Source organism: Rhinoderma darwinii, chromosome 3 (assembly GCF_050947455.1).
Source record: "Rhinoderma darwinii isolate aRhiDar2 chromosome 3, aRhiDar2.hap1, whole genome shotgun sequence".
Classification (NCBI taxonomy): Eukaryota; Metazoa; Chordata; class Amphibia; order Anura; family Rhinodermatidae; genus Rhinoderma; species Rhinoderma darwinii.
In genome coordinates this window covers 412,636,324-412,664,011 of record NC_134689.1, presented here as the reverse complement: position 1 = coordinate 412,664,011, position 27,688 = coordinate 412,636,324, and the positions used below count along the sequence as shown (strand labels likewise).

The window sequence follows — 27,688 nt, the reverse complement described above, 5'->3', positions numbered from 1 at the left end:
TTCCTTGTCATTTTTGAGTGAGTAGAAGAGATGGGAATGATTTGAGCTTTAAATCCAAAATAGGATCTTGCCTAAAAAGAAACAATATTAAAGCAAAGTCCCAATCAGATTGGGTGAAATAGTCTGATGGTTTCTTATTTATTGGCGAAACTAGTTCATTAAAAAAAGGAAAATGAGCCAAACTGACAGGATAAAGGGGTTGTTGACTTGGAGTGAGAAGGGAACAATAGGAATTATTTGAGTTTTCAAGCTCAAATATAATCTGGTGAAAAGAGGAGGAATGGGTAAACAAAGATAAGTTAGAATTTATGGCCACAAAGAGCACTTTTATCCTATAACGCTCAACCTTTGAAAGTGCAAGACTAGTAAAAAGTTTTTTCCCGTACCGGGAGTCGAACCCGGGCCACCTGGGTGAAAACCAGGATTCCTAACCGATAGACCATATGGGAGCAGTTATTAAGTATAATGAGTCATGGACTAAGAAAAAGTGGGAATAAAGAAAATATATATATATTTTTTCAATTTGCCGCTTTGAGCTTGTCTACAAACATCTGGTGGTTGCCTCGTTAGCGCAGTAGGAAGCGTGTCAGTCTCATAATCTGAAGGTCGTGAGTTCGATCCTCACACGAGGCACTGTTCAGTGAGTTTTTGTCTTCCTCCATTCATGCAGGAAATCGGGTATTTCTGCCGAAACGTTTTTAATATATGAGGAAAGTGTTGTTGATTTCCTTGTCATTTTTGGGTGAGTAGAAGAGATGGGAATGATTTGAGCTTTAAATCCAAAATAGGATCTTGCCTAAAAAGAAACAATATTAAAGCAAAGTCCCAATCAGATTGGGTGAAATAGTCTGATGGTTTCTTATTTATTGGCGAAACTAGTTCATTAAAAAAAGGAAAATGAGCCAAACTGACAGGATAAAGGGGTTGTTGACTTGGAGTGAGAAGGGAACAATAGGAATTATTTGAGTTTTCAAGCTCAAATATAATCTGGTGAAAAGAGGAGGAATGGGTAAACAAAGATAAGTTAGAATTTATGGCCACAAAGAGCACTTTTATCCTATAACGCTCAACCTTTGAAAGTGCAAGACTAGTAAAAAGTTTTTTCCCATACCGGGAGTCGAACCCGGGCCACCTGGGTGAAAACCAGGAATCCTAACCGATAGACCATATGGGAGCAGTTATTAAGTATAATGAGTCATGGACTAAGAAAAAGTGGGAATAAAGAAAATATATATATATTTTTTCATTTTGCCGCTTTGAGCTTGTCTACAAACATCTGGTGGTTGCCTCGTTAGCGCAGTAGGAAGCGTGTCAGTCTCATAATCTGAAGGTCGTGAGTTCGATCCTCACACGAGGCACTGTTCAGTGAGTTTTTGTCTTCCTCCATTCATGCAGGAAATCGGGTATTTCTGCCGAAACGTTTTTAATATATGAGGAAAGTGTTGTTGATTTCCTTGTCATTTTTGAGTGAGTAGAAGAGATGGGAATGATTTGAGCTTTAAATCCAAAATAGGATCTTGCCTAAAAAGAAACAATATTAAAGCAAAGTCCCAATCAGATTGGGTGAAATAGTCTGATGGTTTCTTATTTATTGGCGAAACTAGTTCATTAAAAAAAGGAAAATGAGCCAAACTGACAGGATAAAGGGGTTGTTGACTTGGAGTGAGAAGGGAACAATAGGAATTATTTGAGTTTTCAAGCTCAAATATAATCTGGTGAAAAGAGGAGGAATGGGTAAACAAAGATAAGTTAGAATTTATGGCCACAAAGAGCACTTTTATCCTATAACGCTCAACCTTTGAAAGTGCAAGACTAGTAAAAAGTTTTTTCCCATACCGGGAGTCGAACCCAGGCCACCTGGGTGAAAACCAGGAATCCTAACCGCTAGACCATATGGGAGCAGTTATTAAGTATAATGAGTCATGGACTAAGAAAAAGTGGGAATAAAGAAAATATATATATATTTTTTCATTTTGCCGCTTTGAGCTTGTCTACAAACATCTGGTGGTTGCCTCGTTAGCGCAGTAGGAAGCGTGTCAGTCTCATAATCTGAAGGTCGTGAGTTCGATCCTCACACGAGGCACTGTTCAGTGAGTTTTTGTCTTCCTCCATTCATGCAGGAAATCGGGTATTTCTGCCGAAACGTTTTTAATATATGAGGAAAGTGTTGTTGATTTCCTTGTCATTTTTGAGTGACTAGAAGAGATGGGAATGATTTGAGCTTTAAATCCAAAATAGGATCTTGCCTAAAAAGAAACAATATTAAAGCAAAGTCCCAATCAGATTGGGTGAAATAGTCTGATGGTTTCTTATTTATTGGCGAAACTAGTTCATTAAAAAAAGGAAAATTAGCCAAACTGACAGGATAAAGGGGTTGTTGACTTGGAGTGAGAAGGGAACAATAGGAATTATTTGAGTTTCAAGCTCAAATAGGATCTGGTGAAAAGAGGAGGAATGGGTAAACAAAGATAAGTTAGAATTTATGGCCACAAAGAGCACTTTTATCCTATAACGCTCAACCTTTGAAAGTGCAAGACTAGTAAAAGGTTTTTTCCCATACCGGGAGTCGAACCCAGGCCACCTGGGTGAAAACCAGGAATCCTAACCGCTAGACCATATGGGAGCAGTTATTAAGTATAATGAGTCATGGACTAAGAAAAAGTGGGAATAAAGAAAATATATATATATTTTTTCATTTTGCCGCTTTGAGATTGTCTGCAAACATCTGGTGGTTGCCTCGTTAGCACAGTAGGAAGCGTGTCAGTCTCATAATCTGAAGGTCGTGAGTTCGATCCTCACACGAGGCACTGTTCAGTGAGTTTTTGTCTTCCTCCATTCATGCAGGAAATCGGGTATTTCTGCCGAAACGTTTTTAATATATGAGGAAAGTGTTGTTGATTTCCTTGTCATTTTTGAGTGAGTAGAAGAGATGGGAATGATTTGAGCTTTAAATCCAAAATAGGATCTTGCCTAAAAAGAAACAATATTAAAGCAAAGTCCCAATCAGATTGGGTGAAATAGTCTGATGGTTTCTTATTTATTGGCGAAACTAGTTCATTAAAAAAAGGAAAATGAGCCAAACTGACAGGATAAAGGGGTTGTTGACTTGGAGTGAGAAGGGAACAATAGGAATTATTTGAGTTTTCAAGCTCAAATATAATCTGGTGAAAAGAGGAGGAATGGGTAAACAATGATAAGTTAGAATTTATGGCCACAAAGAGCACTTTTATCCTATAACGCTCAACCTTTGAAAGTGCAAGACTAGTAAAAGGTTTTTTCCCATACCGGGAGTCGAACACGGGCCACCTGGGTGAAAACCAGGAATCCTAACCGCTAGACCATATGGGAGCAGTTATTAAGTATAATGAGTCATGGACTAAGAAAAAGTGGGAATAAAGAAAATATATATATATTTTTTCATTTTGCCGCTTTGAGCTTGTCTACAAACATCTGGTGGTTGCCTCGTTAGTGCAGTAGGAAGCGTGTCAGTCTCATAATCTGAAGGTCGTGAGTTCGATCCTCACACGAGGCACTGTTCAGTGAGTTTTTGTCTTCCTCCATTCATGCAGGAAATCGGGTATTTCTGCCGAAACGTTTTTAATATATGAGGAAAGTGTTGTTGATTTCCTTGTCATTTTTGAGTGAGTAGAAGAGATGGGAATGATTTGAGCTTTAAATCCAAAATAGGATCTTGCCTAAAAAGAAACAATATTAAAGCAAAGTCCCATTCAGATTGGGTGAAATAGTCTGATGGTTTCTTATTTATTGGCGAAACTAGTTCATTAAAAAAAGGAAAGTTAGCCAAATTGACAGGATAAAGGGGTTGTTGACTTGGAGTGAGAAGGGAACAATAGGAATTATTTGAGTTTTCAAGCTCAAATAGGATCTGGTGAAAAGAGGAGGAATGGGTAAACAAAGATAAGTTAGAATTTATGGCCACAAAGAGCACTTTTATCCTATAACGCTCAACCTTTGAAAGTGCAAGACTAGTAAAAGGTTTTTTCTCATACCGGGAGTCGAACCCAGGCCACCTGGGTAAAAACCAGGAATCCTAACCGCTAGACCATATGGGAGCAGTTATTAAGTATAATGAGTCATGGACTAAGAAAAAGTGGGAATAAAGAAAATATATATATTTTTTTTCATTTTGCCGCTTTGAGCTTGTCTACAAACATCTGGTGGTTGCCTCGTTAGCGCAGTAGGAAGCGTGTCAGCTTCATAATCTGAAGGTCGTGAGTTCGATCCTCACACGAGGCACTGTTGAGTGAGTTTTTGTCTTCCTCCATTCATGCAGGAAATCGGGTATTTCTGCCGAAACGTTTTTAATATATGAGGAAAGTGTTGTTGATTTCCTTGTCATTTTTGAGTGAGTAGAAGAGATGGGAATGATTTGAGCTTTAAATCCAAAATAGGATCTTGCCTAAAAAGAAACAATATTAAAGCAAAGTCCCATTCAGATTGGGTGAAATAGTCTGATGGTTTCTTATTTATTGGCAAAACTAGTTCATTAAAAAAAGGAAAGTTAGCCGAATTGACAGGATAAAGGGGTTGTTGACTTGGAGTGAGAAGGGAACAATAGGAATTATTTGAGTTTTCAAGCTCAAATAGGATCTGGTGAAAAGAGGAGGAATGGGTAAACAAAGATAAGTTAGAATTTATGGCCACAAAGAGCACTTTTATCCTATAACGCTCAACCTTTGAAAGTGCAAGACTAGTAAAAGGTTTTTTCCCATACCGGGAGTCGAACCCAGGCCACCTGGGTGAAAACCAGGAATCCTAACCGCTAGACCATATGGGAGCAGTTATTAAGTATAATGAGTCATGGACTAAGAAAAAGTGGGAATAAAGAAAATATATATATATTTTTTCATTTTGCCGCTTTGAGATTGTCTGCAAACATCTGGTGGTTGCCTCGTTAGCACAGTAGGAAGCGTGTCAGTCTCATAATCTGAAGGTCGTGAGTTCGATCCTCACACGAGGCACTGTTCAGTGAGTTTTTGTCTTCCTCCATTCATGCAGGAAATCGGGTATTTCTGCCGAAACGTTTTTAATATATGAGGAAAGTGTTGTTGATTTCCTTGTCATTTTTGAGTGAGTAGAAGAGATGGGAATGATTTGAGCTTTAAATCCAAAATAGGATCTTGCCTAAAAAGAAACAATATTAAAGCAAAGTCCCAATCAGATTGGGTGAAATAGTCTGATGGTTTCTTATTTATTGGCGAAACTAGTTCATTAAAAAAAGGAAAATGAGCCAAACTGACAGGATAAAGGGGTTGTTGACTTGGAGTGAGAAGGGAACAATAGGAATTATTTGAGTTTTCAAGCTCAAATATAATCTGGTGAAAAGAGGAGGAATGGGTAAACAAAGATAAGTTAGAATTTATGGCCACAAAGAGCACTTTTATCCTATAACACTCAACCTTTGAAAGTGCAAGACTAGTAAAAGGTTCTTTCCCATACCGGGAGTCGAACACGGGCCACCTGGGTGAAAACCAGGAATACTAACCGCTAAACCATATGGGAGCAGTTATTAAGTATAATGAGTCATGGACTAAGAAAAAGTGGGAATAAAGAAAATATATATATATTTTTTCATTTTGCCGCGTTGAGCTTGTCTACAAACATCTGGTGGTTGCCTCGTTAGTGCAGTAGGAAGCGTGTCAGTTTCATAATCTGAAGGTCGTGAGTTCGATCCTCACACGAGGCACTGTTCAGTGAGTTTTTGTCTTCCTCCATTCATGCAGGAAATCGGGTATTTCTGCCGAAACGTTTTTAATATATGAGGAAAGTGTTGTTGATTTCCTTGTCATTTTTGAGTGAGTAGAAGAGATGGGAATGATTTGAGCTTTAAATCCAAAATAGGATCTTGCCTAAAAAGAAACAATATTAAAGCAAAGTCCCAATCAGATTGGGTGAAATAGTCTGATGGTTTCTTATTTATTGGCAAAACTAGTTCATTAAAAAAAGGAAAATGAGCCAAACTGACAGGATAAAGGGGTTGTTGACTTGGAGTGAGAAGGGAACAATAGGAATTATTTGAGTTTTCAAGCTCAAATATAATCTGGTGAAAAGAGGAGGAATGGGTAAACAAAGATAAGTTAGAATTTATGGCCACAAAGAGCACTTTTATCCTATAACACTCAACCTTTGAAAGTGCAAGACTAGTAAAAGGTTCTTTCCCATACCGGGAGTCGAACACGGGCCACCTGGGTGAAAACCAGGAATACTAACCGCTAAACCATATGGGAGCAGTTATTAAGTATAATGAATCATGGACTAAGAGAAAGTGGGAATAAAGAAAATATATATATATTTTTTCATTTTGCCGCTTTGAGATTGTCTGCAAACATCTGGTGGTTGCCTCGTTAGCACAGTAGGAAGCGTGTCAGTCTCATAATCTGAAGGTCGTGAGTTCGATCCTCACACGAGGCACTGTTCAGTGAGTTTTTGTCTTCCTCCATTCATGCAGGAAATCGGGTATTTCTGCCGAAACGTTTTTAATATATGAGGAAAGTGTTGTTGATTTCCTTGTCATTTTTGAGTGAGTAGAAGAGATGGGAATGATTTGAGCTTTAAATCCAAAATAGGATCTTGCCTAAAAAGAAACAATATTAAAGCAAAGTCCCAATCAGATTGGGTGAAATAGTCTGATGGTTTCTTATTTATTGGCGAAACTAGTTCATTAAAAAAAGGAAAATGAGCCAAACTGACAGGATAAAGGGGTTGTTGACTTGGAGTGAGAAGGGAACAATAGGAATTATTTGAGTTTTCAAGCTCAAATATAATCTGGTGAAAAGAGGAGGAATGGGTAAACAAAGATAAGTTAGAATTTATGGCCACAAAGAGCACTTTTATCCTATAACACTCAACCTTTGAAAGTGCAAGACTAGTAAAAGGTTCTTTCCCATACCGGGAGTCGAACACGGGCCACCTGGGTGAAAACCAGGAATACTAACCGCTAAACCATATGGGAGCAGTTATTAAGTATAATGAGTCATGGACTAAGAGAAAGTGGGAATAAAGAAAATATATATATATTTTTTCATTTTGCCGCTTTGAGCTTGTCTACAAACATCTGGTGGTTGCCTCGTTAGCGCAGTAGGAAGCGTGTCAGTCTCATAATCTGAAGGTCGTGAGTTCGATCCTCACACGAGGCACTGTTCAGTGAGTTTTTGTCTTCCTCCATTCATGCAGGAAATCGGGTATTTCTGCCGAAACGTTTTTAATATATGAGGAAAGTGTTGTTGATTTCCTTGTCATTTTTGAGTGAGTAGAAGAGATGGGAATGATTTGAGCTTTAAATCCAAAATAGGATCTTGCCTAAAAAGAAACAATATTAAAGCAAAGTCCCAATCAGATTGGGTGAAATAGTCTGATGGTTTCTTATTTATTGGCGAAACTAGTTCATTAAAAAAAGGAAAATGAGCCAAACTGACAGGATAAAGGGGTTGTTGACTTGGAGTGAGAAGGGAACAATAGGAATTATTTGAGTTTTCAAGCTCAAATATAATCTGGTGAAAAGAGGAGGAATGGGTAAACAAAGATAAGTTAGAATTTATGGCCACAAAGAGCACTTTTATCCTATAACGCTCAACCTTTGAAAGTGCAAGACTAGTAAAAGGTTTTTTCCCATACCGGGAGTCGAACCCAGGCCACCTGGGTGAAAACCAGGAATCCTAACCGCTAGACCATATGGGAGCAGTTATTAAGTATAATGAGTCATGGACTAAGAAAAAGTGGGAATAAAGAAAATATATATATATTTTTTCATTTTGCCGCTTTGAGCTTGTCTACAAACATCTGGTGGTTGCCTCGTTAGCGCAGTAGGAAGCGTGTCAGTCTCATAATCTGAAGGTCGTGAGTTCGATCCTCACAGGAGGCACTGTTCAGTGAGTTTTTGTCTTCCTCCATTCATGCAGGAAATCGGGTATTTCTGCCGAAACGTTTTTAATATATGAGGAAAGTGTTGTTGATTTCCTTGTCATTTTTGAGTGAGTAGAAGAGATGGGAATGATTTGAGCTTTAAATCCAAAATAGGATCTTGCCTAAAAAGAAACAATATTAAAGCAAAGTCCCAATCAGATTGGGTGAAATAGTCTGATGGTTTCTTATTTATTGGCGAAACTAGTTCATTAAAAAAAGGAAAATGAGCCAAACTGACAGGATAAAGGGGTTGTTGACTTGGAGTGAGAAGGGAACAATAGGAATTATTTGAGTTTTCAAGCTCAAATATAATCTGGTGAAAAGAGGAGGAATGGGTAAACAAAGATAAGTTAGAATTTATGGCCACAAAGAGCACTTTTATCCTATAACGCTCAACCTTTGAAAGTGCAAGACTAGTAAAAGGTTTTTTCCCATACCGGGAGTCGAACCCGGGCCACCTGGGTGAAAACCAGGAATCCTAACCGCTAGTTATTAAGTATAATGAGTATAATGAGTATAATGAGTCATGGACTAAGAAAAAGTGGGAATAAAGAAAATATATATATTTTTTCATTTTGCCGCTTTGAGCTTGTCTACAAACATCTGGTGGTTGCCTCGTTAGCGCAGTAGGAAGCGTGTCAGTCTCATAATCTGAAGGTCGTGAGTTCGATCCTCACACGAGGCACTGTTCAGTGAGTTTTTGTCTTCCTCCATTCATGCAGGAAATCGGGTATTTCTGCCGAAACGTTTTTAATATATGAGGAAAGTGTTGTTGATTTCCTTGTCATTTTTGAGTGAGTAGAAGAGATGGGAATGATTTGAGCTTTAAATCCAAAATAGGATCTTGCCTAAAAAGAAACAATATTAAAGCAAAGTCCCAATCAGATTGGGTGAAATAGTCTGATGGTTTCTTATGTATTGGCGAAACTAGTTCATTAAAAAAAGGAAAATTAGCCAAACTGACAGGATAAAGGGGTTGTTGACTTGGAGTGAGAAGGGAACAATAGGAATTATTTGAGTTTTCAAGCTCAAATATAATCTGGTGAAAAGAGGAGGAATGGGTAAACAAAGATAAGTTAGAATTTATGGCCACAAAGAGCACTTTTATCCTATAACGCTCAACCTTTGAAAGTGCAAGACTAGTAAAAGGTTTTTTCCCATACCGGGAGTCGAACCCGGGCCACCTGGGTGAAAACCAGGAATCCTAACCGCTAGACCATATGGGAGCAGTTATTAAGTATAATGAGTCATGGACTAAGAAAAAGTGGGAATAAAGAAAATATATATATATTTTTTCATTTTGCCGCTTTGAGCTTGTCTACAAACATCTGGTGGTTGCCTCGTTAGTGCAGTAGGAAGCGTGTCAGTCTCATAATCTGAAGGTCGTGAGTTCGATCCTCACACGAGGCACTGTTCAGTGAGTTTTTGTCTTCCTCCATTCATGCAGGAAATCGGGTATTTCTGCCGAAACGTTTTTAATATATGAGGAAAGTGTTGTTGATTTCCTTGTCATTTTTGAGTGAGTAGAAGAGATGGGAATGATTTGAGCTTTAAATCCAAAATAGGATCTTGCCTAAAAAGAAACAATATTAAAGCAAAGTCCCATTCAGATTGGGTGAAATAGTCTGATGGTTTCTTATTTATTGGCGAAACTAGTTCATTAAAAAAAGGAAAGTTAGCCAAATTGACAGGATAAAGGGGTTGTTGACTTGGAGTGAGAAGGGAACAATAGGAATTATTTGAGTTTTCAAGCTCAAATAGGATCTGGTGAAAAGAGGAGGAATGGGTAAACAAAGATAAGTTAGAATTTATGGCCACAAAGAGCACTTTTATCCTATAACGCTCAACCTTTGAAAGTGCAAGACTAGTAAAAGGTTTTTTCTCATACCGGGAGTCGAACCCAGGCCACCTGGGTAAAAACCAGGAATCCTAACCGCTAGACCATATGGGAGCAGTTATTAAGTATAATGAGTCATGGACTAAGAAAAAGTGGGAATAAAGAAAATATATATATTTTTTTTCATTTTGCCGCTTTGAGCTTGTCTACAAACATCTGGTGGTTGCCTCGTTAGCGCAGTAGGAAGCGTGTCAGCTTCATAATCTGAAGGTCGTGAGTTCGATCCTCACACGAGGCACTGTTGAGTGAGTTTTTGTCTTCCTCCATTCATGCAGGAAATCGGGTATTTCTGCCGAAACGTTTTTAATATATGAGGAAAGTGTTGTTGATTTCCTTGTCATTTTTGAGTGAGTAGAAGAGATGGGAATGATTTGAGCTTTAAATCCAAAATAGGATCTTGCCTAAAAAGAAACAATATTAAAGCAAAGTCCCATTCAGATTGGGTGAAATAGTCTGATGGTTTCTTATTTATTGGCAAAACTAGTTCATTAAAAAAAGGAAAGTTAGCCGAATTGACAGGATAAAGGGGTTGTTGACTTGGAGTGAGAAGGGAACAATAGGAATTATTTGAGTTTTCAAGCTCAAATAGGATCTGGTGAAAAGAGGAGGAATGGGTAAACAAAGATAAGTTAGAATTTATGGCCACAAAGAGCACTTTTATCCTATAACGCTCAACCTTTGAAAGTGCAAGACTAGTAAAAGGTTTTTTCCCATACCGGGAGTCGAACCCAGGCCACCTGGGTGAAAACCAGGAATCCTAACCGCTAGACCATATGGGAGCAGTTATTAAGTATAATGAGTCATGGACTAAGAAAAAGTGGGAATAAAGAAAATATATATATATTTTTTCATTTTGCCGCTTTGAGATTGTCTGCAAACATCTGGTGGTTGCCTCGTTAGCACAGTAGGAAGCGTGTCAGTCTCATAACCTGAAGGTCGTGAGTTCGATCCTCACACGAGGCACTGTTCAGTGAGTTTTTGTCTTCCTCCATTCATGCAGGAAATCGGGTATTTCTGCCGAAACGTTTTTAATATATGAGGAAAGTGTTGTTGATTTCCTTGTCATTTTTGAGTGAGTAGAAGAGATGGGAATGATTTGAGCTTTAAATCCAAAATAGGATCTTGCCTAAAAAGAAACAATATTAAAGCAAAGTCCCATTCAGATTGGGTGAAATAGTCTGATGGTTTCTTATTTATTGGCGAAACTAGTTCATTAAAAAAAGGAAAGTTAGCCGAATTGACAGGATAAAGGGGTTGTTGACTTGGAGTGAGAAGGGAACAATAGGAATTATTTGAGTTTTCAAGCTCAAATAGGATCTGGTGAAAAGAGGAGGAATGGGTAAACAAAGATAAGTTAGAATTTATGGCCACAAAGAGCACTTTTATCCTATAACGCTCAACCTTTGAAAGTGCAAGACTAGTAAAAGGTTTTTTCCCATACCGGGAGTCGAACCCAGGCCACCTGGGTAAAAACCAGGAATCCTAACCGCTAGACCATATGGGAGCAGTTATTAAGTATAATGAGTCATGGACTAAGAAAAAGTGGGAATAAAGAAAATATATATATTTTTTTTCATTTTGCCGCTTTGAGCTTGTCTACAAACATCTGGTGGTTGCCTCGTTAGCGCAGTAGGAAGCGTGTCAGCTTCATAATCTGAAGGTCGTGAGTTCGATCCTCACACAAGGCACTGTTCAGTGAGTTTTTGTCTTCCTCCATTCATGCAGGAAATCGGGTATTTCTGCCGAAACGTTTTTAATATATGAGGAAAGTGTTGTTGATTTCCTTGTCATTTTTGAGTGAGTAGAAGAGATGGGAATGATTTGAGCTTTAAATCCAAAATAGGATCTTGCCTAAAAAGAAACAATATTAAAGCAAAGTCCCATTCAGATTGGGTGAAATAGTCTGATGGTTTCTTATTTATTGGCGAAACTAGTTCATTAAAAAAAGGAAAGTTAGCCGAATTGACAGGATAAAGGGGTTGTTGACTTGGAGTGAGAAGGGAACAATAGGAATTATTTGAGTTTTCAAGCTCAAATAGGATCTGGTGAAAAGAGGAGGAATGGGTAAACAAAGATAAGTTAGAATTTATGGCCACAAAGAGCACTTTTATCCTATAACGCTCAACCTTTGAAAGTGCAAGACTAGTAAAAGGTTTTTTCCCATACCGGGAGTCGAACCCAGGCCACCTGGGTAAAAACCAGGAATCCTAACCGCTAGACCATATGGGAGCAGTTATTAAGTATAATGAGTCATGGACTAAGAAAAAGTGGGAATAAAGAAAATATATATATTTTTTTTCATTTTGCCGCTTTGAGCTTGTCTACAAACATCTGGTGGTTGCCTCGTTAGCGCAGTAGGAAGCGTGTCAGCTTCATAATCTGAAGGTCGTGAGTTCGATCCTCACACAAGGCACTGTTCAGTGAGTTTTTGTCTTCCTCCATTCATGCAAGAAATCGGGTATTTCTGCCGAAACGTTTTTAATATATGAGGAAAGTGTTGTTGATTTCCTTGTCATTTTTGAGTGAGTAGAAGAGATGGGAATGATTTGAGCTTTAAATCCAAAATAGGATCTTGCCTAAAAAGAAACAATATTAAAGCAAAGTCCCAATCAGATTGGGTGAAATAGTCTGATGGTTTCTTATTTATTGGCGAAACTAGTTCATTAAAAAAAGGAAAATTAGCCAAACTGACAGGATAAAGGGGTTGTTGACTTGGAGTGAGAAGGGAACAATAGAAATTATTTGAGTTTTCAAGCTCAAATATAATCTGGTGAAAAGAGGAGGAATGTGTAAACAAAGATAAGTTAGAATTTATGGCCACAAAGAGCACTTTTATCCTATAACGCTCAACCTTTGAAAGTGCAAGACTAGTAAAAGGTTTTTTCCCATACCGGGAGTCGAACCCAGGCCACCTGGGTGAAAACCAGGAATCCTAACCGCTAGACCATATGGGAGCAGTTATTAAGTATAATGAGTCATGGACTAAGAAAAAGTGGGAATAAAGAAAATATATATATATTTTTTCATTTTGCCGCTTTGAGATTGTCTGCAAACATCTGGTGGTTGCCTCGTTAGCACAGTAGGAAGCGTGTCAGTCTCATAATCTGAAGGTCGTGAGTTCGATCCTCACACGAGGCACTGTTCAGTGAGTTTTTGTCTTCCTCCATTCATGCAGGAAATCGGGTATTTCTGCCGAAACGTTTTTAATATATGAGGAAAGTGTTGTTGATTTCCTTGTCATTTTTGAGTGAGTAGAAGAGATGGGAATGATTTGAGCTTTAAATCCAAAATAGGATCTTGCCTAAAAAGAAACAATATTAAAGCAAAGTCCCAATCAGATTGGGTGAAATAGTCTGATGGTTTCTTATTTATTGGCGAAACTAGTTCATTAAAAAAAGGAAAATGAGCCAAACTGACAGGATAAAGGGGTTGTTGACTTGGAGTGAGAAGGGAACAATAGGAATTATTTGAGTTTTCAAGCTCAAATATAATCTGGTGAAAAGAGGAGGAATGGGTAAACAAAGACTTTTATCCTATAACGCTCAACCTTTGAAAGTGCAAGACTAGTAAAAGGTTTTTTCCCATACCGGGAGTCGAACCCGGGCCACCTGGGTGAAAACCAGGAATCCTAACCGCTAGACCATATGGGAGCAGTTATTAAGTATAATGAGTCATGGACTAAGAAAAAGTGGGAATAAAGAAAATATATATATTTTTTTTCATTTTGCCGCTTTGAGCTTGTCTACAAACATCTGGTGGTTGCCTCGTTAGCGCAGTAGGAAGCGTGTCAGCTTCATAATCTGAAGGTCGTGAGTTCGATCCTCACACGAGGCACTGTTCAGTGAGTTTTTGTCTTCCTCCATTCATGCAGGAAATCGGGTATTTCTGCCGAAACGTTTTTAATATATGAGGAAAGTGTTGTTGATTTCCTTGTCATTTTTGAGTGAGTAGATGAGATGGGAATGATTTGAGCTTTAAATCCAAAATAGGATCTTGCCTAAAAAGAAACAATATTAAAGCAAAGTCCCATTCAGATTGGGTGAAATAGTCTGATGGTTTCTTATTTATTGGCGAAACTAGTTCATTAAAAAAAGGAAAGTTAGCCGAATTGACAGGATAAAGGGGTTGTTGACTTGGAGTGAGAAGGGAACAATAGGAATTATTTGAGTTTTCAAGCTCAAATAGGATCTGGTGAAAAGAGGAGGAATGGGTAAACAAAGATAAGTTAGAATTTATGGCCACAAAGAGCACTTTTATCCTATAACGCTCAACCTTTGAAAGTGCAAGACAAGTAAAAGGTTTTTTCCCATACCGGGAGTCGAACCCAGGCCACCTGGGTAAAAACCAGGAATCCTAACCGCTAGACCATATGGGAGCAGTTATTAAGTATAATGAGTCATGGACTAAGAAAAAGTGGGAATAAAGAAAATATATATATTTTTTTTCATTTTGCCGCTTTGAGCTTGTCTACAAACATCTGGTGGTTGCCTCGTTAGCGCAGTAGGAAGCGTGTCAGCTTCATAATCTGAAGGTCGTGAGTTCGATCCTCACACAAGGCACTGTTCAGTGAGTTTTTGTCTTCCTCCATTCATGCAGGAAATCGGGTATTTCTGCCGAAACGTTTTTAATATATGAGGAAAGTGTTGTTGATTTCCTTGTCATTTTTGAGTGAGTAGAAGAGATGGGAATGATTTGAGCTTTAAATCCAAAATAGGATCTTGCCTAAAAAGAAACAATATTAAAGCAAAGTCCCAATCAGATTGGGTGAAATAGTCTGATGGTTTCTTATTTATTGGCGAAACTAGTTCATTAAAAAAAGGAAAATTAGCCAAACTGACAGGATAAAGGGGTTGTTGACTTGGAGTGAGAAGGGAACAATAGGAATTATTTGAGTTTTCAAGCTCAAATATAATCTGGTGAAAAGAGGAGGAATGGGTAAACAAAGATAAGTTAGAATTTATGGCCACAAAGAGCACTTTTATCCTATAACGCTCAACCTTTGAAAGTGCAAGACAAGTAAAAGGTTTTTTCCCATACCGGGAGTCGAACCCAGGCCACCTGGGTAAAAACCAGGAATCCTAACCGCTAGACCATATGGGAGCAGTTATTAAGTATAATGAGTCATGGACTAAGAAAAAGTGGGAATAAAGAAAATATATATATTTTTTTTCATTTTGCCGCTTTGAGCTTGTCTACAAACATCTGGTGGTTGCCTCGTTAGCGCAGTAGGAAGCGTGTCAGCTTCATAATCTGAAGGTCGTGAGTTCGATCCTCACACAAGGCACTGTTCAGTGAGTTTTTGTCTTCCTCCATTCATGCAGGAAATCGGGTATTTCTGCCGAAACGTTTTTAATATATGAGGAAAGTGTTGTTGATTTCCTTGTCATTTTTGAGTGAGTAGAAGAGATGGGAATGATTTGAGCTTTAAATCCAAAATAGGATCTTGCCTAAAAAGAAACAATATTAAAGCAAAGTCCCAATCAGATTGGGTGAAATAGTCTGATGGTTTCTTATTTATTGGCGAAACTAGTTCATTAAAAAAAGGAAAATTAGCCAAACTGACAGGATAAAGGGGTTGTTGACTTGGAGTGAGAAGGGAACAATAGGAATTATTTGAGTTTTCAAGCTCAAATATAATCTGGTGAAAAGAGGAGGAATGGGTAAACAAAGATAAGTTAGAATTTATGGCCACAAAGAGCACTTTTATCCTATAACGCTCAACCTTTGAAAGTGCAAGACTAGTAAAAGGTTTTTTCCCATACCGGGAGTCGAACCCAGGCCACCTGGGTAAAAACCAGGAATCCTAACCGCTAGACCATATGGGAGCAGTTATTAAGTATAATGAGTCATGGACTAAGAAAAAGTGGGAATAAAGAAAATATATATATTTTTTTTCATTTTGCCGCTTTGAGCTTGTCTACAAACATCTGGTGGTTGCCTCGTTAGCGCAGTAGGAAGCGTGTCAGCTTCATAATCTGAAGGTCGTGAGTTCGATCCTCACACAAGGCACTGTTCAGTGAGTTTTTGTCTTCCTCCATTCATGCAGGAAATCGGGTATTTCTGCCGAAACGTTTTTAATATATGAGGAAAGTGTTGTTGATTTCCTTGTCATTTTTGAGTGAGTAGAAGAGATGGGAATGATTTGAGCTTTAAATCCAAAATAGGATCTTGCCTAAAAAGAAACAATATTAAAGCAAAGTCCCAATCAGATTGGGTGAAATAGTCTGATGGTTTCTTATTTATTGGCGAAACTAGTTCATTAAAAAAAGGAAAATTAGCCAAACTGACAGGATAAAGGGGTTGTTGACTTGGAGTGAGAAGGGAACAATAGGAATTATTTGAGTTTTCAAGCTCAAATATAATCTGGTGAAAAGAGGAGGAATGGGTAAACAAAGATAAGTTAGAATTTATGGCCACAAAGAGCACTTTTATCCTATAACGCTCAACCTTTGAAAGTGCAAGACTAGTAAAAGGTTTTTTCCCATACCAGGAGTCGAACCCGGGCCACCTGGGTGAAAACCAGGAATCCTAACCGCTAGACCATATGGGAGCAGTTTTTAAGTATAATGAGTCATGGACTAAGAAAAAGTGGGAATAAAGAAAATATATATATTTTTTTTCATTTTGCCGCTTTGAGCTTGTCTACAAACATCTGGTGGTTGCCTCGTTAGCGCAGTAGGAAGCGTGTCAGCTTCATAATCTGAAGGTCGTGAGTTCGATCCTCACACGAGGCACTGTTCAGTGAGTTTTTGTCTTCCTCCATTCATGCAGGAAATCGGGTATTTCTGCCGAAACGTTTTTAATATATGAGGAAAGTGTTGTTGATTTCCTTGTCATTTTTGAGTGAGTAGAAGAGATGGGAATGATTTGAGCTTTAAATCCAAAATAGGATCTTGCCTAAAAAGAAACAATATTAAAGCAAAGTCCCAATCAGATTGGGTGAAATAGTCTGATGGTTTCTTATTTATTGGCGAAACTAGTTCATTAAAAAAAGGAAAATGAGCCAAACTGACAGGATAAAGGGGTTGTTGACTTGGAGTGAGAAGGGAACAATAGGAATTATTTGAGTTTTCAAGCTCAAATATAATCTGGTGAAAAGAGGAGGAATGGGTAAACAAAGATAAGTTAGAATTTATGGCCACAAAGAGCACTTTTATCCTATAACGCTCAACCTTTGAAAGTGCAAGACTAGTAAAAGGTTTTTTCCCATACCGGGAGTCGAACCCGGGCCACCTGGGTGAAAACCAGGAATCCTAACCGCTAGACCATACGGGAGCAGTTATTAAGTATAATGAGTCATGGACTAAGAAAAAGTGGGAATAAAGAAAATATATATATTTTTTTTCATTTTGCCGCTTTGAGCTTGTCTACAAACATCTGGTGGTTGCCTCGTTAGCGCAGTAGGAAGCGTGTCAGTCTCATAATCTGAAGGTCGTGAGTTCGATCCTCACACGAGGCACTGTTCAGTGAGTTTTTGTCTTCCTCCATTCATGCAGGAAATCGGGTATTTCTGCCGAAACGTTTTTAATATATGAGGAAAGTGTTGTTGATTTCCTTGTCATTTTTGAGTGAGTAGAAGAGATGGGAATGATTTGAGCTTTAAATCCAAAATAGGATCTTGCCTACAAAGAAACAATATTAAAGCAAAGTCCCAATCAGATTGGGTGAAATAGTCTGATGGTTTCTTATTTATTGGCGAAACTAGTTCATTAAAAAAAGGAAAATGAGCCAAACTGACAGGATAAAGGGGTTGTTGACTTGGAGTGAGAAGGGAACAATAGGAATTATTTGAGTTTTCAAGCTCAAATATAATCTGGTGAAAAGAGGAGGAATGGGTAAACAAAGATAAGTTAGAATTTATGGCCACAAAGAGCACTTTTATCCTATAACGCTCAACCTTTGAAAGTGCAAGACTAGTAAAAGGTTTTTTCCCATACCAGGAGTCGAACCCGGGCCACCTGGGTGAAAACCAGGAATCCTAACCGCTAGACCATATGGGAGCAGTTTTTAAGTATAATGAGTCATGGACTAAGAAAAAGTGGGAATAAAGAAAATATATATATTTTTTTTCATTTTGCCGCTTTGAGCTTGTCTACAAACATCTGGTGGTTGCCTCGTTAGCGCAGTAGGAAGCGTGTCAGCTTCATAATCTGAAGGTCGTGAGTTCGATCCTCACACGAGGCACTGTTCAGTGAGTTTTTGTCTTCCTCCATTCATGCAGGAAATCGGGTATTTCTGCCGAAACGTTTTTAATATATGAGGAAAGTGTTGTTGATTTCCTTGTCATTTTTGAGTGAGTAGAAGAGATGGGAATGATTTGAGCTTTAAATCCAAAATAGGATCTTGCCTAAAAAGAAACAATATTAAAGCAAAGTCCCAATCAGATTGGGTGAAATAGTCTGATGGTTTCTTATTTATTGGCGAAACTAGTTCATTAAAAAAAGGAAAATGAGCCAAACTGACAGGATAAAGGGGTTGTTGACTTGGAGTGAGAAGGGAACAATAGGAATTATTTGAGTTTTCAAGCTCAAATATAATCTGGTGAAAAGAGGAGGAATGGGTAAACAAAGATAAGTTAGAATTTATGGCCACAAAGAGCACTTTTATCCTATAACGCTCAACCTTTGAAAGTGCAAGACTAGTAAAAGGTTTTTTCCCATACCGGGAGTCGAACCCGGGCCACCTGGGTGAAAACCAGGAATCCTAACCGCTAGACCATACGGGAGCAGTTATTAAGTATAATGAGTCATGGACTAAGAAAAAGTGGGAATAAAGAAAATATATATATTTTTTTTCATTTTGCCGCTTTGAGCTTGTCTACAAACATCTGGTGGTTGCCTCGTTAGCGCAGTAGGAAGCGTGTCAGTCTCATAATCTGAAGGTCGTGAGTTCGATCCTCACACGAGGCACTGTTCAGTGAGTTTTTGTCTTCCTCCATTCATGCAGGAAATCGGGTATTTCTGCCGAAACGTTTTTAATATATGAGGAAAGTGTTGTTGATTTCCTTGTCATTTTTGAGTGAGTAGAAGAGATGGGAATGATTTGAGCTTTAAATCCAAAATAGGATCTTGCCTAAAAATAAACAATATTAAAGCAAAGTCCCAATCAGATTGGGTGAAATAGTCTGATGGTTTCTTATTTATTGGCGAAACTAGTTCATTAAAAAAAGGAAAATGAGCCAAACTGACAGGATAAAGGGGTTGTTGACTTGGAGTGAGAAGGGAACAATAGGAATTATTTGAGTTTTCAAGCTCAAATATAATCTGGTGAAAAGAGGAGGAATGGGTAAACAAAGATAAGTTAGAATTTATGGCCACAAAGAGCACTTTTATCCTATAACGCTCAACCTTTGAAAGTGCAAGACTAGTAAAAGGTTTTTTCCCATACCAGGAGTCGAACCCGGGCCACCTGGGTGAAAACCAGGAATCCTAACCGCTAGACCATATGGGAGCAGTTTTTAAGTATAATGAGTCATGGACTAAGAAAAAGTGGGAATAAAGAAAATATATATATTTTTTTTCATTTTGCCGCTTTGAGCTTGTCTACAAACATCTGGTGGTTGCCTCGTTAGCGCAGTAGGAAGCGTGTCAGCTTCATAATCTGAAGGTCGTGAGTTCGATCCTCACACGAGGCACTGTTCAGTGAGTTTTTGTCTTCCACCATTCATGCAGGAAATCGGGTATTTCTGCCGAAACGTTTTTAATATATGAGGAAAGTGTTGTTGATTTCCTTGTCATTTTTGAGTGAGTAGAAGAGATGGGAATGATTTGAGCTTTAAATCCAAAATAGGATCTTGCCTAAAAAGAAACAATATTAAAGCAAAGTCCCAATCAGATTGGGTGAAATAGTCTGATGGTTTCTTATTTATTGGCGAAACTAGTTCATTAAAAAAAGGAAAATGAGCCAAACTGACAGGATAAAGGGGTTGTTGACTTGGAGTGAGAAGGGAACAATAGGAATTATTTGAGTTTTCAAGCTCAAATATAATCTGGTGAAAAGAGGAGGAATGGGTAAACAAAGATAAGTTAGAATTTATGGCCACAAAGAGCACTTTTATCCTATAACGCTCAACCTTTGAAAGTGCAAGACTAGTAAAAGGTTTTTTCCCATACCGGGAGTCGAACCCGGTCCACCTGGGTGAAAACCAGGAATCCTAACCGCTAGACCATATGGGAGCAGTTATTAAGTATAATGAGTCATGGACTAAGAAAAAGTTGGAATAAAGAAAATATATATATTTTTTTTCATTTTGCCGCTTTGAGCTTGTCTACAAACATCTGGTGGTTGCCTCGTTAGCGCAGTAGGAAGCGTGTCAGCTGCATAATCTGAAGGTCGTGAGTTCGATCCTCACACGAGGCACTGTTCAGTGAGTTTTTGTCTTCCTCCATTCATGCAGGAAATCGGGTATTTCTGCCGAAACGTTTTTAATATATGAGGAAAGTGTTGTTGATTTCCTTGTCATTTTTGAGTGAGTAGAAGAGATGGGAATGATTTGAGCTTTAAATCCAAAATAGGATCTTGCCTAAAAAGAAACAATATTAAAGCAAAGTCCCAATCAGATTGGGTGAAATAGTCTGATGGTTTCTTATTTATTGGCGAAACTAGTTCATTAAAAAAAGGAAAATGAGCCAAACTGACAGGATAAAGGGGTTGTTGACTTGGAGTGAGAAGGGAACAATAGGAATTATTTGAGTTTTCAAGCTCAAATATAATCTGGTGAAAAGAGGAGGAATGGGTAAACAAAGATAAGTTAGAATTTATGGCCACAAAGAGCACTTTTATCCTATAACGCTCAACCTTTGAAAGTGCAAGACTAGTAAAAGGTTTTTTCCCATACCGGGAGTCGAACCCGGGCCACCTGGGTGAAAACCAGGAATCCTAACCGCTAGACCATATGGGAGCAGTTATTAAGTATAATGAGTCATGGACTAAGAAAAAGTGGGAATAAAGAAAAAATATATATATTTTTTCATTTTGCCGCTTTGAGCTTGTCTACAAACATCTGGTGGTTGCCTTGTTAGCGCAGTAGGACGCGTGTCAGTCTCACAATCTGAAGGTTGTGAGTTCGATCCTCACACGAGGCACTGTTCAGTGAGTTTTTGTCTTCCTCCATTCATGCAGGAAATTGGGTATTTCTGCCGAAACGTTTTTAATATATGAGGAAAGTGTTGTTGATTTCCTTGTCATTTTTGAGTGAGTAGAAGAGATGGGAATGATTTGAGCTTTAAATCCAAAATAGGATCTTGCCTAAAAAGAAACAATATTAAAGCAAAGTCCCAATCAGATTGGGTGAAATAGTCTGATGGTTTCTTATTTATTGGCGAAACTAGTTCATTAAAAAAAGGAAAATGAGCCAAACTGACAGGATAAAGGGGTTGTTGACTTGGAGTGAGAAGGGAACAATAGGAATTATTTGAGTTTTCAAGCTCAAATATAATCTGGTGAAAAGAGGAGGAATGGGTAAACAAAGATAAGTTAGAATTTATGGCCACAAAGAGCACTTTTATCCTATAACGCTCAACCTTTGAAAGTGCAAGACTAGTAAAAGGTTTTTTCCCATACCAGGAGTCGAACCCGGGCCACCTGGGTGAAAACCAGGAATCCTAACCGCTAGACCATATGGGAGCAGTTTTTAAGTATAATGAGTCATGGACTAAGAAAAAGTGGGAATAAAGAAAATATATATATTTTTTTTCATTTTGCCGCTTTGAGCTTGTCTACAAACATCTGGTGGTTGCCTCGTTAGCGCAGTAGGAAGCGTGTCAGCTTCATAATCTGAAGGTCGTGAGTTCGATCCTCACACGAGGCACTGTTCAGTGAGTTTTTGTCTTCCTCCATTCATGCAGGAAATCGGGTATTTCTGCCGAAACGTTTTTAATATATGAGGAAAGTGTTGTTGATTTCCTTGTCATTTTTGAGTGAGTAGAAGAGATGGGAATGATTTGAGCTTTAAATCCAAAATAGGATCTTGCCTAAAAAGAAACAATATTAAAGCAAAGTCCCAATCAGATTGGGTGAAATAGTCTGATGGTTTCTTATTTATTGGCGAAACTAGTTCATTAAAAAAAGGAAAATGAGCCAAACTGACAGGATAAAGGGGTTGTTGACTTGGAGTGAGAAGGGAACAATAGGAATTATTTGAGTTTTCAAGCTCAAATATAATCTGGTGAAAAGAGGAGGAATGGGTAAACAAAGATAAGTTAGAATTTATGGCCACAAAGAGCACTTTTATCCTATAACGCTCAACCTTTGAAAGTGCAAGACTAGTAAAAGGTTTTTTCCCATACCGGGAGTCGAACCCGGGCCACCTGGGTGAAAACCAGGAATCCTAACCGCTAGACCATATGGGAGCAGTTATTAAGTATAATGAGTCATGGACTAAGAAAAAGTGGGAATAAAGAAAAAATATATATATTTTTTCATTTTGCCGCTTTGAGCTTGTCTACAAACATCTGGTGGTTGCCTTGTTAGCGCAGTAGGACGCGTGTCAGTCTCACAATCTGAAGGTTGTGAGTTCGATCCTCACACGAGGCACTGTTCAGTGAGTTTTTGTCTTCCTCCATTCATGCAGGAAATTGGGTATTTCTGCCGAAACGTTTTTAATATATGAGGAAAGTGTTGTTGATTTCCTTGTCATTTTTGAGTGAGTAGAAGAGATGGGAATGATTTGAGCTTTAAATCCAAAATAGGATCTTGCCTAAAAAGAAACAATATTAAAGCAAAGTCCCAATCAGATTGGGTGAAATAGTCTGATGGTTTCTTATTTATTGGCGAAACTAGTTCATTAAAAAAAGGAAAATGAGCCAAACTGACAGGATAAAGGGGTTGTTGACTTGGAGTGAGAAGGGAACAATAGGAATTATTTGAGTTTTCAAGCTCAAATATAATCTGGTGAAAAGAGGAGGAATGGGTAAACAAAGATAAGTTAGAATTTATGGCCACAAAGAGCACTTTTATCCTATAACGCTCAACCTTTGAAAGTGCAAGACTAGTAAAAGGTTTTTTCCCATACCAGGAGTCGAACCCGGGCCACCTGGGTGAAAACCAGGAATCCTAACCGCTAGACCATATGGGAGCAGTTTTTAAGTATAATGAGTCATGGACTAAGAAAAAGTGGGAATAAAGAAAATATATATATTTTTTTTCATTTTGCCGCTTTGAGCTTGTCTACAAACATCTGGTGGTTGCCTCGTTAGCGCAGTAGGAAGCGTGTCAGCTTCATAATCTGAAGGTCGTGAGTTCGATCCTCACACGAGGCACTGTTCAGTGAGTTTTTGTCTTCCTCCATTCATGCAGGAAATCGGGTATTTCTGCCGAAACGTTTTTAATATATGAGGAAAGTGTTGTTGATTTCCTTGTCATTTTTGAGTGAGTAGAAGAGATGGGAATGATTTGAGCTTTAAATCCAAAATAGGATCTTGCCTAAAAAGAAACAATATTAAAGCAAAGTCCCAATCAGATTGGGTGAAATAGTCTGATGGTTTCTTATTTATTGGCGAAACTAGTTCATTAAAAAAAGGAAAATGAGCCAAACTGACAGGATAAAGGGGTTGTTGACTTGGAGTGAGAAGGGAACAATAGGAATTATTTGAGTTTTCAAGCTCAAATATAATCTGGTGAAAAGAGGAGGAATGGGTAAACAAAGATAAGTTAGAATTTATGGCCACAAAGAGCACTTTTATCCTATAACGCTCAACCTTTGAAAGTGCAAGACTAGTAAAAGGTTTTTTCCCATACCAGGAGTCGAACCCGGGCCACCTGGGTGAAAACCAGGAATCCTAACCGCTAGACCATATGGGAGCAGTTTTTAAGTATAATGAGTCATGGACTAAGAAAAAGTGGGAATAAAGAAAATATATATATTTTTTTTCATTTTGCCGCTTTGAGCTTGTCTACAAACATCTGGTGGTTGCCTCGTTAGCGCAGTAGGAAGCGTGTCAGCTTCATAATCTGAAGGTCGTGAGTTCGATCCTCACACGAGGCACTGTTCAGTGAGTTTTTGTCTTCCTCCATTCATGCAGGAAATCGGGTATTTCTGCCGAAACGTTTTTAATATATGAGGAAAGTGTTGTTGATTTCCTTGTCATTTTTGAGTGAGTAGAAGAGATGGGAATGATTTGAGCTTTAAATCCAAAATAGGATCTTGCCTAAAAAGAAACAATATTAAAGCAAAGTCCCAATCAGATTGGGTGAAATAGTCTGATGGTTTCTTATTTATTGGCGAAACTAGTTCATTAAAAAAAGGAAAATGAGCCAAACTGACAGGATAAAGGGGTTGTTGACTTGGAGTGAGAAGGGAACAATAGGAATTATTTGAGTTTTCAAGCTCAAATATAATCTGGTGAAAAGAGGAGGAATGGGTAAACAAAGATAAGTTAGAATTTATGGCCACAAAGAGCACTTTTATCCTATAACGCTCAACCTTTGAAAGTGCAAGACTAGTAAAAGGTTTTTTCCCATACCGGGAGTCGAACCCGGTCCACCTGGGTGAAAACCAGGAATCCTAACCGCTAGACCATATGGGAGCAGTTATTAAGTATAATGAGTCATGGACTAAGAAAAAGTTGGAATAAAGAAAATATATATATTTTTTTTCATTTTGCCGCTTTGAGCTTGTCTACAAACATCTGGTGGTTGCCTCGTTAGCGCAGTAGGAAGCGTGTCAGCTGCATAATCTGAAGGTCGTGAGTTCGATCCTCACACGAGGCACTGTTCAGTGAGTTTTTGTCTTCCTCCATTCATGCAGGAAATCGGGTATTTCTGCCGAAACGTTTTTAATATATGAGGAAAGTGTTGTTGATTTCCTTGTCATTTTTGAGTGAGTAGAAGAGATGGGAATGATTTGAGCTTTAAATCCAAAATAGGATCTTGCCTAAAAAGAAACAATATTAAAGCAAAGTCCCAATCAGATTGGGTGAAATAGTCTGATGGTTTCTTATTTATTGGCGAAACTAGTTCATTAAAAAAAGGAAAATGAGCCAAACTGACAGGATAAAGGGGTTGTTGACTTGGAGTGAGAAGGGAACAATAGGAATTATTTGAGTTTTCAAGCTCAAATATAATCTGGTGAAAAGAGGAGGAATGGGTAAACAAAGATAAGTTAGAATTTATGGCCACAAAGAGCACTTTTATCCTATAACGCTCAACCTTTGAAAGTGCAAGACTAGTAAAAGGTTTTTTCCCATACCGGGAGTCGAACCCGGGCCACCTGGGTGAAAACCAGGAATCCTAACCGCTAGACCATATGGGAGCAGTTATTAAGTATAATGAGTCATGGACTAAGAAAAAGTGGGAATAAAGAAAAAATATATATATTTTTTCATTTTGCCGCTTTGAGCTTGTCTACAAACATCTGGTGGTTGCCTTGTTAGCGCAGTAGGACGCGTGTCAGTCTCACAATCTGAAGGTTGTGAGTTCGATCCTCACACGAGGCACTGTTCAGTGAGTTTTTGTCTTCCTCCATTCATGCAGGAAATTGGGTATTTCTGCCGAAACGTTTTTAATATATGAGGAAAGTGTTGTTGATTTCCTTGTCATTTTTGAGTGAGTAGAAGAGATGGGAATGATTTGAGCTTTAAATCCAAAATAGGATCTTGCCTAAAAAGAAACAATATTAAAGCAAAGTCCCAATCAGATTGGGTGAAATAGTCTGATGGTTTCTTATTTATTGGCGAAACTAGTTCATTAAAAAAAGGAAAATGAGCCAAACTGACAGGATAAAGGGGTTGTTGACTTGGAGTGAGAAGGGAACAATAGGAATTATTTGAGTTTTCAAGCTCAAATATAATCTGGTGAAAAGAGGAGGAATGGGTAAACAAAGATACGTTAGAATTTATGGCCACAAAGAGCACTTTTATCCTATAACGCTCAACCTTTGAAAGTGCAAGACTAGTAAAAGGTTTTTTCCCATACCGGGAGTCGAACCCAGGCCACCTGGGTAAAAACCAGGAATCCTAACCGCTAGACCATATGGGAGCAGTTTTTAAGTATAATGAGTCATGGACTAAGAAAAAGTGGGAATAAAGAAAATATATATATTTTTTTTCATTTTGCCGCTTTGAGCTTGTCTACAAACATCTGGTGGTTGCCTCGTTAGCGCAGTAGGAAGCGTGTCAGCTTCATAATCTGAAGGTCGTGAGTTCGATCCTCACACAAGGCACTGTTCAGTGAGTTTTTGTCTTCCTCCATTCATGCAGGAAATCGGGTATTTCTGCCGAAACGTTTTTAATATATGAGGAAAGTGTTGTTGATTTCCTTGTCATTTTTGAGTGAGTAGAAGAGATGGGAATGATTTGAGCTTTAAATCCAAAATAGGATCTTGCCTAAAAAGAAACAATATTAAAGCAAAGTCCCAATCAGATTGGGTGAAATAGTCTGATGGTTTCTTATTTATTGGCGAAACTAGTTCATTAAAAAAAGGAAAATTAGCCAAACTGACAGGATAAAGGGGTTGTTGACTTGGAGTGAGAAGGGAACAATAGGAATTATTTGAGTTTTCAAGCTCAAATATAATCTGGTGAAAAGAGGAGGAATGGGTAAACAAAGATAAGTTAGAATTTATGGCCACAAAGAGCACTTTTATCCTATAACGCTCAACCTTTGAAAGTGCAAGACTAGTAAAAGGTTTTTTCCCATACCGGGAGTCGAACCCAGGCCACCTGGGTGAAAACCAGGAATCCTAACCGCTAGACCATACGGGAGCAGTTATTAAGTATAATGAGTCATGGACTAAGAAAAAGTGGGAATAAAGAAAATATATATATTTTTTTTCATTTTGCCGCTTTGAGCTTGTCTACAAACATCTGGTGGTTGCCTCGTTAGCGCAGTAGGAAGCGTGTCAGTCTCATAATCTGAAGGTCGTGAGTTCGATCCTCACACGAGGCACTGTTCAGTGAGTTTTTGTCTTCCTCCATTCATGCAGGAAATCGGGTATTTCTGCCGAAACGTTTTTAATATATGAGGAAAGTGTTGTTGATTTCCTTGTCATTTTTGAGTGAGTAGAAGAGATGGGAATGATTTGAGCTTTAAATCCAAAATAGGATCTTGCCTAAAAATAAACAATATTAAAGCAAAGTCCCAATCAGATTGGGTGAAATAGTCTGATGGTTTCTTATTTATTGGCGAAACTAGTTCATTAAAAAAAGGAAAATGAGCCAAACTGACAGGATAAAGGGGTTGTTGACTTGGAGTGAGAAGGGAACAATAGGAATTATTTGAGTTTTCAAGCTCAAATATAATCTGGTGAAAAGAGGAGGAATGGGTAAACAAAGATAAGTTAGAATTTATGGCCACAAAGAGCACTTTTATCCTATAACGCTCAACCTTTGAAAGTGCAAGACTAGTAAAAGGTTTTTTCCCATACCAGGAGTCGAACCCGGGCCACCTGGGTGAAAACCAGGAATCCTAACCGCTAGACCATATGGGAGCAGTTTTTAAGTATAATGAGTCATGGACTAAGAAAAAGTGGGAATAAAGAAAATATATATATTTTTTTTCATTTTGCCGCTTTGAGCTTGTCTACAAACATCTGGTGGTTGCCTCGTTAGCGCAGTAGGAAGCGTGTCAGCTTCATAATCTGAAGGTCGTGAGTTCGATCCTCACACGAGGCACTGTTCAGTGAGTTTTTGTCTTCCACCATTCATGCAGGAAATCGGGTATTTCTGCCGAAACGTTTTTAATATATGAGGAAAGTGTTGTTGATTTCCTTGTCATTTTTGAGTGAGTAGAAGAGATGGGAATGATTTGAGCTTTAAATCCAAAATAGGATCTTGCCTAAAAAGAAACAATATTAAAGCAAAGTCCCAATCAGATTGGGTGAAATAGTCTGATGGTTTCTTATTTATTGGCGAAACTAGTTCATTAAAAAAA

General features: G+C 38.2%; 32 non-coding genes across 32 annotated transcripts; 8 read left to right on the top strand and 24 right to left on the bottom strand.

Moving 5' to 3' along the window:
* Positions 1–560: 560 nt before the first annotated feature.
* TRNAM-CAU (transfer RNA methionine (anticodon CAU)) lies at positions 561–633 on the top strand. Its single transcript has one exon. It is a non-coding gene; the product is annotated as a tRNA-Met (tRNA).
* Positions 634–1,102: 469 nt separating this feature from the next.
* On the bottom strand, positions 1,103–1,174 carry TRNAE-UUC (transfer RNA glutamic acid (anticodon UUC)). The gene has a single exon. It is a non-coding gene; the product is annotated as a tRNA-Glu (tRNA).
* A 111-nt stretch (positions 1,175–1,285) lies between these two features.
* TRNAM-CAU (transfer RNA methionine (anticodon CAU)) lies at positions 1,286–1,358 on the top strand. The gene has a single exon. It is a non-coding gene; the product is annotated as a tRNA-Met (tRNA).
* Positions 1,359–1,827: 469 nt separating this feature from the next.
* TRNAE-UUC (transfer RNA glutamic acid (anticodon UUC)) lies at positions 1,828–1,899 on the bottom strand. The gene has a single exon. It is a non-coding gene; the product is annotated as a tRNA-Glu (tRNA).
* A 111-nt stretch (positions 1,900–2,010) lies between these two features.
* Positions 2,011–2,083, top strand: TRNAM-CAU (transfer RNA methionine (anticodon CAU)). Its single transcript has one exon. It is a non-coding gene; the product is annotated as a tRNA-Met (tRNA).
* A 468-nt stretch (positions 2,084–2,551) lies between these two features.
* On the bottom strand, positions 2,552–2,623 carry TRNAE-UUC (transfer RNA glutamic acid (anticodon UUC)). Its single transcript has one exon. It is a non-coding gene; the product is annotated as a tRNA-Glu (tRNA).
* Positions 2,624–4,726: 2,103 nt separating this feature from the next.
* Positions 4,727–4,798, bottom strand: TRNAE-UUC (transfer RNA glutamic acid (anticodon UUC)). The gene has a single exon. It is a non-coding gene; the product is annotated as a tRNA-Glu (tRNA).
* A 2,286-nt stretch (positions 4,799–7,084) lies between these two features.
* Positions 7,085–7,157, top strand: TRNAM-CAU (transfer RNA methionine (anticodon CAU)). The gene has a single exon. It is a non-coding gene; the product is annotated as a tRNA-Met (tRNA).
* A 469-nt stretch (positions 7,158–7,626) lies between these two features.
* Positions 7,627–7,698, bottom strand: TRNAE-UUC (transfer RNA glutamic acid (anticodon UUC)). Its single transcript has one exon. It is a non-coding gene; the product is annotated as a tRNA-Glu (tRNA).
* Positions 7,699–8,535: 837 nt separating this feature from the next.
* TRNAM-CAU (transfer RNA methionine (anticodon CAU)) lies at positions 8,536–8,608 on the top strand. The gene has a single exon. It is a non-coding gene; the product is annotated as a tRNA-Met (tRNA).
* A 469-nt stretch (positions 8,609–9,077) lies between these two features.
* Positions 9,078–9,149, bottom strand: TRNAE-UUC (transfer RNA glutamic acid (anticodon UUC)). The gene has a single exon. It is a non-coding gene; the product is annotated as a tRNA-Glu (tRNA).
* A 1,378-nt stretch (positions 9,150–10,527) lies between these two features.
* TRNAE-UUC (transfer RNA glutamic acid (anticodon UUC)) lies at positions 10,528–10,599 on the bottom strand. Its single transcript has one exon. It is a non-coding gene; the product is annotated as a tRNA-Glu (tRNA).
* Positions 10,600–12,702: 2,103 nt separating this feature from the next.
* On the bottom strand, positions 12,703–12,774 carry TRNAE-UUC (transfer RNA glutamic acid (anticodon UUC)). Its single transcript has one exon. It is a non-coding gene; the product is annotated as a tRNA-Glu (tRNA).
* Positions 12,775–13,398: 624 nt separating this feature from the next.
* On the bottom strand, positions 13,399–13,470 carry TRNAE-UUC (transfer RNA glutamic acid (anticodon UUC)). Its single transcript has one exon. It is a non-coding gene; the product is annotated as a tRNA-Glu (tRNA).
* A 2,828-nt stretch (positions 13,471–16,298) lies between these two features.
* On the bottom strand, positions 16,299–16,370 carry TRNAE-UUC (transfer RNA glutamic acid (anticodon UUC)). Its single transcript has one exon. It is a non-coding gene; the product is annotated as a tRNA-Glu (tRNA).
* Positions 16,371–17,023: 653 nt separating this feature from the next.
* TRNAE-UUC (transfer RNA glutamic acid (anticodon UUC)) lies at positions 17,024–17,095 on the bottom strand. The gene has a single exon. It is a non-coding gene; the product is annotated as a tRNA-Glu (tRNA).
* A 111-nt stretch (positions 17,096–17,206) lies between these two features.
* TRNAM-CAU (transfer RNA methionine (anticodon CAU)) lies at positions 17,207–17,279 on the top strand. The gene has a single exon. It is a non-coding gene; the product is annotated as a tRNA-Met (tRNA).
* Positions 17,280–17,748: 469 nt separating this feature from the next.
* TRNAE-UUC (transfer RNA glutamic acid (anticodon UUC)) lies at positions 17,749–17,820 on the bottom strand. Its single transcript has one exon. It is a non-coding gene; the product is annotated as a tRNA-Glu (tRNA).
* Positions 17,821–18,473: 653 nt separating this feature from the next.
* On the bottom strand, positions 18,474–18,545 carry TRNAE-UUC (transfer RNA glutamic acid (anticodon UUC)). Its single transcript has one exon. It is a non-coding gene; the product is annotated as a tRNA-Glu (tRNA).
* A 111-nt stretch (positions 18,546–18,656) lies between these two features.
* On the top strand, positions 18,657–18,729 carry TRNAM-CAU (transfer RNA methionine (anticodon CAU)). Its single transcript has one exon. It is a non-coding gene; the product is annotated as a tRNA-Met (tRNA).
* A 469-nt stretch (positions 18,730–19,198) lies between these two features.
* On the bottom strand, positions 19,199–19,270 carry TRNAE-UUC (transfer RNA glutamic acid (anticodon UUC)). Its single transcript has one exon. It is a non-coding gene; the product is annotated as a tRNA-Glu (tRNA).
* Positions 19,271–19,923: 653 nt separating this feature from the next.
* Positions 19,924–19,995, bottom strand: TRNAE-UUC (transfer RNA glutamic acid (anticodon UUC)). Its single transcript has one exon. It is a non-coding gene; the product is annotated as a tRNA-Glu (tRNA).
* Positions 19,996–20,648: 653 nt separating this feature from the next.
* Positions 20,649–20,720, bottom strand: TRNAE-UUC (transfer RNA glutamic acid (anticodon UUC)). Its single transcript has one exon. It is a non-coding gene; the product is annotated as a tRNA-Glu (tRNA).
* Positions 20,721–21,373: 653 nt separating this feature from the next.
* TRNAE-UUC (transfer RNA glutamic acid (anticodon UUC)) lies at positions 21,374–21,445 on the bottom strand. Its single transcript has one exon. It is a non-coding gene; the product is annotated as a tRNA-Glu (tRNA).
* A 653-nt stretch (positions 21,446–22,098) lies between these two features.
* TRNAE-UUC (transfer RNA glutamic acid (anticodon UUC)) lies at positions 22,099–22,170 on the bottom strand. The gene has a single exon. It is a non-coding gene; the product is annotated as a tRNA-Glu (tRNA).
* A 653-nt stretch (positions 22,171–22,823) lies between these two features.
* TRNAE-UUC (transfer RNA glutamic acid (anticodon UUC)) lies at positions 22,824–22,895 on the bottom strand. The gene has a single exon. It is a non-coding gene; the product is annotated as a tRNA-Glu (tRNA).
* A 653-nt stretch (positions 22,896–23,548) lies between these two features.
* On the bottom strand, positions 23,549–23,620 carry TRNAE-UUC (transfer RNA glutamic acid (anticodon UUC)). Its single transcript has one exon. It is a non-coding gene; the product is annotated as a tRNA-Glu (tRNA).
* Positions 23,621–24,273: 653 nt separating this feature from the next.
* TRNAE-UUC (transfer RNA glutamic acid (anticodon UUC)) lies at positions 24,274–24,345 on the bottom strand. Its single transcript has one exon. It is a non-coding gene; the product is annotated as a tRNA-Glu (tRNA).
* A 653-nt stretch (positions 24,346–24,998) lies between these two features.
* On the bottom strand, positions 24,999–25,070 carry TRNAE-UUC (transfer RNA glutamic acid (anticodon UUC)). The gene has a single exon. It is a non-coding gene; the product is annotated as a tRNA-Glu (tRNA).
* Positions 25,071–26,448: 1,378 nt separating this feature from the next.
* Positions 26,449–26,520, bottom strand: TRNAE-UUC (transfer RNA glutamic acid (anticodon UUC)). The gene has a single exon. It is a non-coding gene; the product is annotated as a tRNA-Glu (tRNA).
* A 111-nt stretch (positions 26,521–26,631) lies between these two features.
* Positions 26,632–26,704, top strand: TRNAM-CAU (transfer RNA methionine (anticodon CAU)). Its single transcript has one exon. It is a non-coding gene; the product is annotated as a tRNA-Met (tRNA).
* A 469-nt stretch (positions 26,705–27,173) lies between these two features.
* On the bottom strand, positions 27,174–27,245 carry TRNAE-UUC (transfer RNA glutamic acid (anticodon UUC)). Its single transcript has one exon. It is a non-coding gene; the product is annotated as a tRNA-Glu (tRNA).
* Positions 27,246–27,688: the final 443 nt, after the last annotated feature.